We start from the raw sequence: 10,865 nt of genomic DNA on the forward strand, positions 1-10,865 counted from the left end.
TTGAGGGAAGTTAATGTAGAAATAGCAGGGGCTCTAACAGAAATATTTCAAATGTCATTAGAAACGGGGATGGTGCCGGAGGATTGGCATATTGCTCATGCGGTTCCATTGTTTAAAAAGGGTTCTAAGAGTAAACCTAGCAATTATTGGCCTGTAAGTTTGACATCAGTGGTGGGTAAATTAATGGAAAATATTCTTAGAGATGGTATATATAAGTATCTGGATAGACAGGGTCTGATTAGGAACAGTCAACATGGATTTGTGAGTGGAAGGTCATGTTTGACAAGTCTTATTGAATCTTTTGAAGAGGTTACAAGGAAAGTTGATGAGAGTAAAGCAGTGGATGTTGTCTATATGGACTTCAGTAAGGCCTTTGACAAGGTTCCATGTGGAAGGTTAATTAGGAAGGTTCAATTGTTAGGTATTAATATTGAAGTCATAAAATGGATTCAACAGTGGCTGGATGGGAGATACCAGAGAGTAGTGGTGGATAACTGTTTGTCAGTTTGGAGGCTGGTGACTAGTGGTGTGCCTCAAGGATCCGTACTGGGTCCATTGTTTGTCATATGCATTAATGATCTGGATGATGGGGCAGTAAATTGGATTAGTAAGTATGCAGATGATACTAAGATAGGTGGCGTTGTGGGTAATGAAGTTGGTTTTCAAAGCTTGCAGAGAAATTTTGGCTAGTTAGAAGAGTGGGCTGAAAGATGGCAGGTGGAGTTTAATGCTGATAAGTGTGAGGTACTACATTTTGGTAGGACTAATCAAAATAGGTAAATGGGTAAATAGGTAAATAGGTAACTAGGTAAAATAGGTAAATAGGTAAATGGTAGGGCACTGAGGAATGCAGAACAGAATGATCTAGGAATAATGGTGCATAGTTCCCTGAAGGTGGAATCTCATGTGGATAGGGTGGTGAAGAAAGCTTTTGGTATGCTGGCCTTTATAAATCAGAGCATTGAGTATAGGAGTTGGGATGTAATGTTAAAATTGTACAAGGCATTGGTGCGGCCAAATTTAGAGTATTGTGTTCAGTTCTGGTCACCGAATTACAGGAAAGATGTCAACAAAATAGAGAGTGCAGAGACGATTTACTAGGATGTTCCCTGGGTTTCAGCACCTAAATTACAGAGAAAGGTTGAATAAGTTAGGTCTTTATTCTTTGGAGCGTAGAAGGTTGAGGGGGGACTTGATTGAGGTATTTAAAATTATGAGGGAGATAGATAGAGTTGACGTGGATAGGCTTTTTCCATTGAGAGTAGGGGAGATTCAAACAAGAGGACTAGAGTTGAGAGTTGAGAAGCAAAAATTTGGGGGTAACACAAGGGGGAACTTCTTTACTCAGAGAGTGGTAGCTGTGTGGAACGAGCTTCCAGTAGAAGTGGTAGAGGCAGGTTCAATTTTGTCATTTAAGAAAAATTTGGATAGATATATGGACAGGAAAGGAATGGAGGGTTATGGGCTGAGTGCATGTAGGTGGGACTAGGTGAGAGTAAGTGTTCGGCACGGACTAGAAGGGCCAAGATGGCCTGTTTCCGTGTTGTAATATTTATATGGCTATATGGTTATATGATTGGTAGTTGCCTTGTTAGTGTCACATGTACTGAGATTGTGAAAACAGCTTTTATTATCCACTCAATCCACACAGATCATTTCATACATCAAGTAGTAGAGAAAGGAAAAATAAACAGAATGCAGTGTTACTGTAGCAGAGAAAGTGAAGTGAATTGAAGTGACTTTATTTCTTACATCCTTCACATATATGAGGAGTAAAAATCTTTGTTACGTCTCCATCTAAATGTGCAATCATAGTAATATATAATAATTTATAATAAATAGAACAGTCAATGTAATACAGAGTACACTCAAGTCAGCGTGAATTCATCCGTCTGATGGCCTGGTGGAAGAAGCTGTCCCGGAGCCTGTTGGTCCTGGCTTTCATGCTGTGGTACCGTTTATTGGATGGTACCAGCTGGAACAGTTTGTGGTTGGGGTGACTCAGGTTACCAATGATCCTTTGGGCCCTTTTTACACACCTGTCATTGTAAATGCCCTGAATAGTGGGAAGTTTACAACTACAGATGCACTGGGCCGTCCGCCCCATTCTCTGCAGAATCCTGCCATTAAGTGAAGTACAGTTCCCATACCAGGCAGTGATGCAGCCAGTCAGGATGCTCTCAGTTGTACCCCTGTAGAAGTTTCTTAGGATTTGGGGGTTCACATCAAGCTTCTTCAACCATCTGAGGTGAAAGAGGCGCAGTTGTGACTTTTTTACCATACAGCCGGTACGTACCGACCTCGTGAGATCCTCGGTGATATTTATGCCGAGGAACTTAAAGCTGTTCACCCTCTCAACCTCAGATCCACTGATGTCAATCAGGGCTAGCCTGTCTCCATTCCTCCTGTAGTCCACAACCAGCTCCTTTGTTTTTGCGACATTGAGGGAGAGGTTGTTTTCTTGACACCACTCTGATCAGTCTCAGCAGTTACAGCAGTCCGATACTGGGAACATCAACTATCCGTTTCACTTCACAGATGCTGCCTGACCCACAGAATTCCTCCAACATCTTGTTTGTTACTACCTCTTAAAGGTAGTGATTGTATCTGCCTCCGTTCCCTCCTCTGGCTCCAGATAGCAACCCTTGGGGAGGCCTAATTTGGAGTATTGTGGCAGTTCTGGTCACATACCTACAGGAAAGTTATCAGTGGGATTGAAAGTGCAGAGAAAATTTACAAGGATGTTTTCCAGACCTGAGGCCCTGAGTTACAGGGAAAGGTTGAAGAGGTTAGGACTTTATTCCCTGGGGTGTAGGAGAATGAGGATTTAGGATATACAAACTTATGAAGTTGGTGAGACAAGAACTATGGGTTATGGGTTAAGGGTGAAAGGTGAATTGTTTAAGGGGATCATGAGGGGGAACTTCTTCACTCCGAGGGTGGTGTGAGTGTGGAAAGAGCTGCCAGCAGGAGTGATGGATACTAGTTTGATTTCAACACTTAAGAGAAATTTGGACAGGTACATCAGTGGGTGGGGTATGGAGGACTATGGTCCAGGTGCAACTAGATGGCATTATGTTGAATAATAGTTTGGCACAAAAAAGATAACTGACAGACCCATTTCCATGCTGTAGTGTTCTTTGACCTGTTCTGATACAACTTCAGTCTGCGCCAGCTGATTAGTCTCAGCAGTTACAACACTCCGATGCCCCCTGCGTCATTAGGCAAGGCTATCAGAGCAGGGTTTCTCACCCCTAGCCCCGATCCAATAAACCCTGCCAGGGACTGCCTACATGTGTGATTGTAGTTCCTTTCCATGCTCTGGCAGGCAAATACTGTACTAGGAAGGTTCTAAGTTTACATATTCTGTGAAGTTCAACCTGGAGCAGTAACCACAGGGCTTCAGCAGCTCGTCAAATGCTCAGCCCCAGCTGCTGCGCTTTTTCTTCTCAGACTCGGAGGAACAAAGGGATCTGGGAGTTCAGATACATAATTCCCTGAAAGTGGCATCACAGGTAGACAGGGTTGTAAAGAAGGCTTTTGGCATCCTGGCATTCATAAATCAAAGTATTGAGTATAGGAGTTGGGATGTTATGGTGAGGTTGTATAAGACATTGGTGAGGCCGAATTTGGAGTATTGTATGCAGTTCTGGTCACCTAACTGTAGGAAGGATATCAGTAAGATTGAAAGAGTGCAGAGAAGATTTACTAAGATGTTGCCGGGTCTTCAGGAGTTGAGTTACAGGTAAAGATTGAGCAGGTTAAGATTTTATTCCTTGGAGCATAGAAGAATGAGGGGGGATTTGATAGAGGTTTACAAAATTATGAGGGGTATAGACAGAGTAAATACAAGTAGGCTTTTTCCACATAGATTAGGAGAGATAAATACAAGAGGACATGGCTTTAGGGTGAAAGGGGAAAGGTTCACTCAGAGAGTGGTGGGAGTGTGGAACGAGCTGCCATCTGACATGGTAAATGCAGGGTCACTCTTAAGTCTTAAGAACAAATTGGATAGATACATGGATGGGAGAGGTCTGGAGGGGTTATGGACTGGGTGGAGGTCAATGAGAGTAGCGGAATAAAAATTTGGCACAGACTAGAAGGGCCGAATGGCCTGTTTTCTGTGCTGTAGTGTTCTATGGTCCTATTCAAATATGGTAAAGAAGTTGCTGCTCGTAGACATCGACCATGGTGTGAATGATGCCCAGGCAATAATGATGGTTCTCTCAACTCCTCATGCACAAATCCTGGGTTTAATGTGTTGTAATGGAAACATGACAATTGGCAATGTGTGCAGGAACATGCTTTGCGTGCTTAAAGTTTGGCACAGGTCAGAGGTGAGTGACAAAAATGGCAGGAAACTGGATAGATTCTTCACAACACACACAAAATGCTGGAGGACCTCAGCAGACCAGGCAGCATCTATGGGAAAAAAGAGATGAAAGAGACGTGGTTGTGCCTTTTTCACCACACAACCTGTGTGTACAGACCACATGAGGTCCTCAGTGATGTGGATGCAAAGGAATTTGAAGCTGTTTATCCTCTCAGTCCCAGATCCACTGATGTCAATCGGGGCTAACCCCGTCTCCATTCCTCCTGTAGTCCACATCCAGCTCCTTTGTTTTTGCGACATTGAGGGAGAGGTTGTTTTCTTGACACCACTGTGTCAGAGAAATTACTTCTTCCCTGCAGGCCACCTTGTTATTGTTTGAGATAAGGCCAATCAATGTAATGTTTTCGGCTGTACTATATAGCCTACATTATAATAAGGGACTACTTTATGTTTTAGTAACACATCATTGCATGCGCTATTAAGCGTGAATTGATCTGTACATGTGTGTTAAAGTTCGGATTCTACCAGTAAAGAACCATGAAACTTAGCTCTCGTCTCTGGCATTTTTATTAATAGCATTGTTGTGTAACTAGGCCACATGCGCAACATTGGCAAATTTAATTAGCAGATTGGAGCTGTGGGTGGCGATACAGTCATGGGTATAAAGGAGTAAAGGAGGGGACTCAGTATGTAGCACTGAGGGGCTCCTGTATTCAGAGTCAGAGGGTTGGAGGTGAGGGAGTCCACTCCTGCAACCCGCTGGCGATCTGGCGGGAAGTGCAGGTAGAGAAATACAGTGCAAGGGGCATGAGAAAGTAGACTGAAACATTAACTGTTCCACTCTAGCACATAGGAGGTTTAATCAAGAATCTTACAACTGGAAAGAAGCTGTCCTTCAGCCTGTCAGTACGTGACCTTCAGCTTTTATAGCTTCTGTTCGATGGGAGGAGGGAGAAGAGAGAGTGACTGGAATGGGAAGGCTTCTCGATTATGTTGGCTGTTTTCCCAAGGCAATGAGAAGGGCAGAGGGGAAGCTGGTTTTCACGATGGATTGAGCCCTGTCCACAGCCCGCAGCAGGCTTGGGCAGAGTTGTGTAATGCTGGGGCACTTTAAGGTATTGGTCAGACTGTACTTAAGAGTTCTGTGAGCAGCTTTGGGTCACCTATTTAAGAAAAGATGCGCTGCCTTTGGAGAGTGTCTAGAGGAGGGTCGCAAGAATGATCCCAGGCTTAGACAGAGTGGATCTGGAGAGGATATTTCCTATAGTGAGAGAGTTGAGGACCCGAAGCACAGCCACAGAACTGAGGGACATCCATTTGAAACAGAGATGGAGAAAAATATTCTTAAGCCAGAGGGTGGTGAATCTGTGGAATTGATTGCTGCAGTCAGTGGGTATATTTAAGGTTGGAGGTTGATAGCTTCTTGATTGAACAGGGCATCAAAGGTTAAGGAGAGAAGGCAGCAGAATGGGGTTGAGTGGGATAATAAATCAGTCATGTTGGAATGCTGGAGCAGAATCAATGGGCCGGACAGCCTAATTCTGCTCCTATGTCTTATAGTCTAATGCTGGAAATCCAGGAGAACACAGACAAAATGGTGGAGGAACTCAGGAATTCAAATAGCATCTGTGGAAAGGGATAAAAAGTCAATATTTCGAGCTAAGACTCTTCTTCTACGTTGTTGGTGACTTCCCATGCACAAACTTCCGCACTATGATGTTAGGCTGACCAGCCTGAAGTTCCTCGCTTTGGTATTGACATCAGTGTTGGAGTTATTGATGAATACAGCCAGGGCAAGCACTCGTGGACTTTGGTAGAAGAAATGAAAGGGTTAACTATTTCTAAATGGAGAGAAGATTCAAAACACTGAGGAGCAAAGGAACTTGGGAGTCCCTGTGCAGGATTCCCTACATGTTAGTTTGCAAGATGTGTCTGTGGTGAGGAAGACAAATGCAAAGTTAGCATTCATTTCAAGAGGACTAGATGCAATGATGTAATGTTGAAAATGTGGGAGGGGAAGGAACACAAGCTCGAAGGTAATAGGCGAAGCTGGCTGAGGGGCAAGATAGGTGGATGTGTGGGGGGGGGATGAAGTGAGAAGCTGGGAAGTGAACCCACTGAGTCTGCCTCATCCACCATGCATTAATATAAACTAACTGTACACTAATCCCATAGATTAATTTATTCTCCAACTGTCCTATCAACCCCCAGCTCCACCCACTCACCTGCACAATAACTTCCAATGGCCAACTAACCCACCAATGGGCCTGCCTTTGGGATGTGGGAGGGAACCGGAGTACCTGGAAGCAAGTTCACTCAGTAACAGGGGGAATTATGCAGACTCCACGTAGACCACACCTTAGGTCAGGACTGAAACTAGCTCTCCAGTACCATGAGTCAAATGCTCTACTAATTTGGAAAAAAAGTAGAACAACTTAATAATTCGCAAGAATCCCTGTTCCAAAATATACGTGAGTTCAGTCAGAGTAAACAAATCCAGTTTTCTTCACATTATTGAAATCTAGATAACCGTTGTCAGCCTTGCTAACTAAATAGGCTATCTTTCTGTTAGCAACAGAGCTTTCCTCTTTTCTCTGTTCATCGAATGTTTGTAGGTCTTTGTTATACTGTCTGTGTTCTTTGTATATTCTATTGTATTTCTTTGTTTTTCTGTGGGTACTTTCAAGAAAATGAATCTCAAGGTTGACAATAAATTTACTTTTGAACTTCCTTGCTGCAATCATATAAGTCCCAAGCTCTACTTTCAAGCTCAAGTTGAAGCTTAAATTCATCTGGCATACATACAACCCAAATGAATTAACATTCCTCCAGGCAAAGGTGTACCCACACTACATATATCACGCAGCACATAAAACCAAATATTACCACAAACTCAGTAAGTTATTACAATATAATTCAAAATGTATGTTGTGTGCAGCACAGGTAAACAGTATACAGAAAATGGTTTGTTATGCTGTATGTCCTAGTGATGACAGCTTTGTGGTGGCAGGGTATTCATTGAAATATTCATTCTGCTTACTCATAAAGCAATGACTACCTACATTGAAAAGTACATCTTGTAAAACAAAAGTTATTTGACTTTAGTCTGGAAGATTTTCTTAGCTTTTATGAAACCATCAAGGCTTATTGGGTTATTTTCCCAACTATCAATTGTCATTCACTTCACAGGCACTCTACCCTTGCTGGACAAACCAATGCACGTCTCTGCTGTTTAATTGTCAGTCACTTGTAGATGAAGGAACAAAGATTAGAAGGACATTTTCTTGGCAGTAGAGTTGAACCTGGGGTTTCTTAGTAACAAAGAAGCAACAATTTAGCAAGGTGCAGCAAGGTTTAAAGTAAGTTTCATGGGAACATTACTTAATCATACTTAATGTAAAGGACTAAATGTATCATATTGGCCATGTGTAGAAAAGCATGGAGCTCATGGCCTCTGGGGCTCAATGAAATGAAGATTTTGGAGCAGAATTAAGCCATTCAGCCCATTGAGTCTGCCCCTCCATTCCATCATGGCTGATCCTGGATCCCACTCAACCCCATACACCTACCTTCTCACCATATCCTTGATGCCCTGACCAATCAGGAAACAATCAACTTCCACCTTAAATATATCCATGGACTTGGCCTCCACTGCAGTCTGTGGCAGAGCATTCCACAGATTTACTACTTTCTATCTAAAAAAATTCCTTCTTACCTCTGTTCTAAAGGGTCACCAAGTTTTGAGGCTGTGGCCTTTAGTTTTGGATACCCCCACCATAGGAAACATCCTCTCCACCTCCACCCTATCTAGTCCTTTCAACATTCGGTTGGTTTCAATGAGATCCCCACAATTCTTCTAAATTCTAGTGAGTACAGGCCCAAAGCTGCCTAAAGCTCCTCAAATGTTAACCCCTTCAGTCCCAGAATGATCCTCATGAATCTCCTCTGGACTCTCTCCAATGACAACACATCCTTTCTGAGATATGGGGCTGAAAACTGTTGACAATACTCTAAGTGCGGCCTGACTAGTGTCTCATAAAGCCTCAGCATTATGTTCTTGCATTTTTATTCTATTCCCCTTGAAACAAATACCAACATTACGTTTGCCTTCTTACCACAGATTCAACCTGTAAATTAACCTTCTGGGAGTCTTGCATGAGGACTCCTAAGTCCTTCTGCACCTCTGATGTTTGAACCTTCTCTCCATTTAGATAATAGTCCACACTATTTTTCCTTTTACTAAAATGTATTAACATAAGTTTCCCAATACTGTATTCCATCTGCCACTTTTTTGCCTGTTCTTCCTGCTGCAATCACATTGTTTCCTCAGCACTATCTATCCTTTCACCTATCTTCACATCATCCACAAACTGCTACAAAGCCATCAATTCCATTATCTAAATCACTGATAAACAATGTGAAAAGTAGCAGTCCCAGTACTGACCTCTGAGGAACACCACTAGTCTTCAGCAGCCAACTAAAAAAAGGCCCCTTTCATTCCCACTCGCTGCCTCCTGGCTGTCTGCCATTCCTTGATCCATGCCAGTACCTTTCCTGTGATGATATGAAGCTGGAGAAAGCCTGCTCTCTCAAGTCTGCTCCATTTTTCGATGAGATCACAGACCTTGTCTATTTTCCTCCCCTTGACTCCCCTGTAGACCAAAGCTCTCTTCAATATCTGCAAGTTCACAGATGACACCACTGTCGTGGGCAGGAAGAACACAGAAAGAAGGTAGAGGGCCTAATGGCATGATGATAGGTGAACAATTTTTCCCTCAATGTATAGTCCTCTCAAAATGAATGCTAACATTGCATTTGCCTTCCCTACCACCATCTCAGTCTCCAATTTAACGTTTATGGGATCTTGCTTGAGTAGTCCCAAGTTCCCTTGCACCTCTGACTTAGGCATTTTCTCCCCACTTTTGCCAAAGTGCATGGCCATGCACTTCCCTACATTATATTCCATCTGCCACTTCTTTGTCCATTCACGCAATCTGTCTAAGCCCTCTTGCCACTACCTGCTCCTCCACCTAACTTCGTATTGTCCATAAACTTGGCTACAAAGCCATCAATTTCTTCGTTCATATTATTGACAGAAATGTGAAAAGAAGTAGTGCCATCGGCCCCTGCGGCACACCAGTAGTCAACGGCAACCAATCAGAAATGGCCCCCTTTATTGCAACTTTTTGCCTTCTGTCAGTAAGCCAATCTTCTTATCCATGCTAGTTCCTTTCCTGTAATACCATGGACTCTTGTTAAGCAGCCTCGCGTGCAGCACCTTGTCAAAGACCTTCTGAAACTCCAAATAAACAACATCCTCTGGCTCTCCTTTGTCTATCCTGCCTGTTATTTTCTCAAAGAATTCAATCAGATTTGTCAGGCAAGATTTCCCCTTGGGAAAACCAAACTGACTTTGACATTATTTACCATGTCTCTCAAAGTACTCAGACACCTCAGTCTTCATAACAAACTACAACCTCTTCCCAATCACTAAACTCAGGCTAACTGAACTATGATTTCCTTTTTTCTACCTCCCTTCCTTCTTAATCAATAAAGCAGCATTTGCGATTTTCCAGATCTCAGGAACCATTCTAGGATCTAGTGATTCTTGAAAGATCATTACTAATGCCTCCATAATCTCTTCATCGAGCTCTTTCAGAACCCTGGGGTACAGTCCATGAGGTCCAGGTGATTTACCTATCTTCAGGTATTTCAGCTTCCCAAGCAGCAACATCACTTACTTCTACCCCCTGACATTCTTGCATTTCTGGCATTCTGCTAGCGTTTTCAACAGCGATGATTGACACAAAATACTGATTCATCTCATCCGCCATTTCTTTGTCCCCCATTTCTACCATTCCATTGTCACTTCCCAGCAGTCTCATATCCACTCTTATCTCTCTTTTACTCTATATATCTGAAAAAACTTTTTGTTTCCTCTTGTATATTGTTGGCTAGATCACCTTCATATTTCATCTTTTCTCTGTTCTTAGTTGCCTTCTGCTGGTTTTTAAAAGTTTCCTAATTCTTTACCTTCCCACTGATTTTTGCTATACTGTATTGTATGCCCTCTCTTTGATGGAGGAGCGGGTAGTGTTAAGGAAACAGAGAGCCTGCAGAGAGACTTAGATAGTTTTGGGGAATGGGCAAAGAAGTGGCAAATGAAATACAGTGTTGGAAAGTGTATGGTCATGCACTTTGGTGGAAGAAATAAACAGGCAGATTATTATTTAGATGGGGAGAGAATTCAAAATGCAGAGATGCAAAGGGACTTGGGAGTCCTTGTGCAGGATACCCTAAAGGTTCTCCAGATTGAATCGGTGGTGAAGAAGGCAAATGCAATGTTGGCATTCATTTCTAGAGATATAGAATATAAGAGCAGGGATGTGATGTTGAGGCTCTATAAGGCACTCGTGAGACCACACTTGGAGTATTGTGTGCAGTTTTGGGCTCCTTATTTTAGAAAAGATATACCTGACATTCAGAAAAGATTCACAAGAATGACTCCAGGAATGAAAGGGTTACCATATGA

The sequence above is a fragment of the Hypanus sabinus genome, chromosome 3, assembly GCF_030144855.1.
Source record: "Hypanus sabinus isolate sHypSab1 chromosome 3, sHypSab1.hap1, whole genome shotgun sequence".
In the NCBI taxonomy this organism is placed as follows: domain Eukaryota; kingdom Metazoa; phylum Chordata; class Chondrichthyes; order Myliobatiformes; family Dasyatidae; genus Hypanus; species Hypanus sabinus.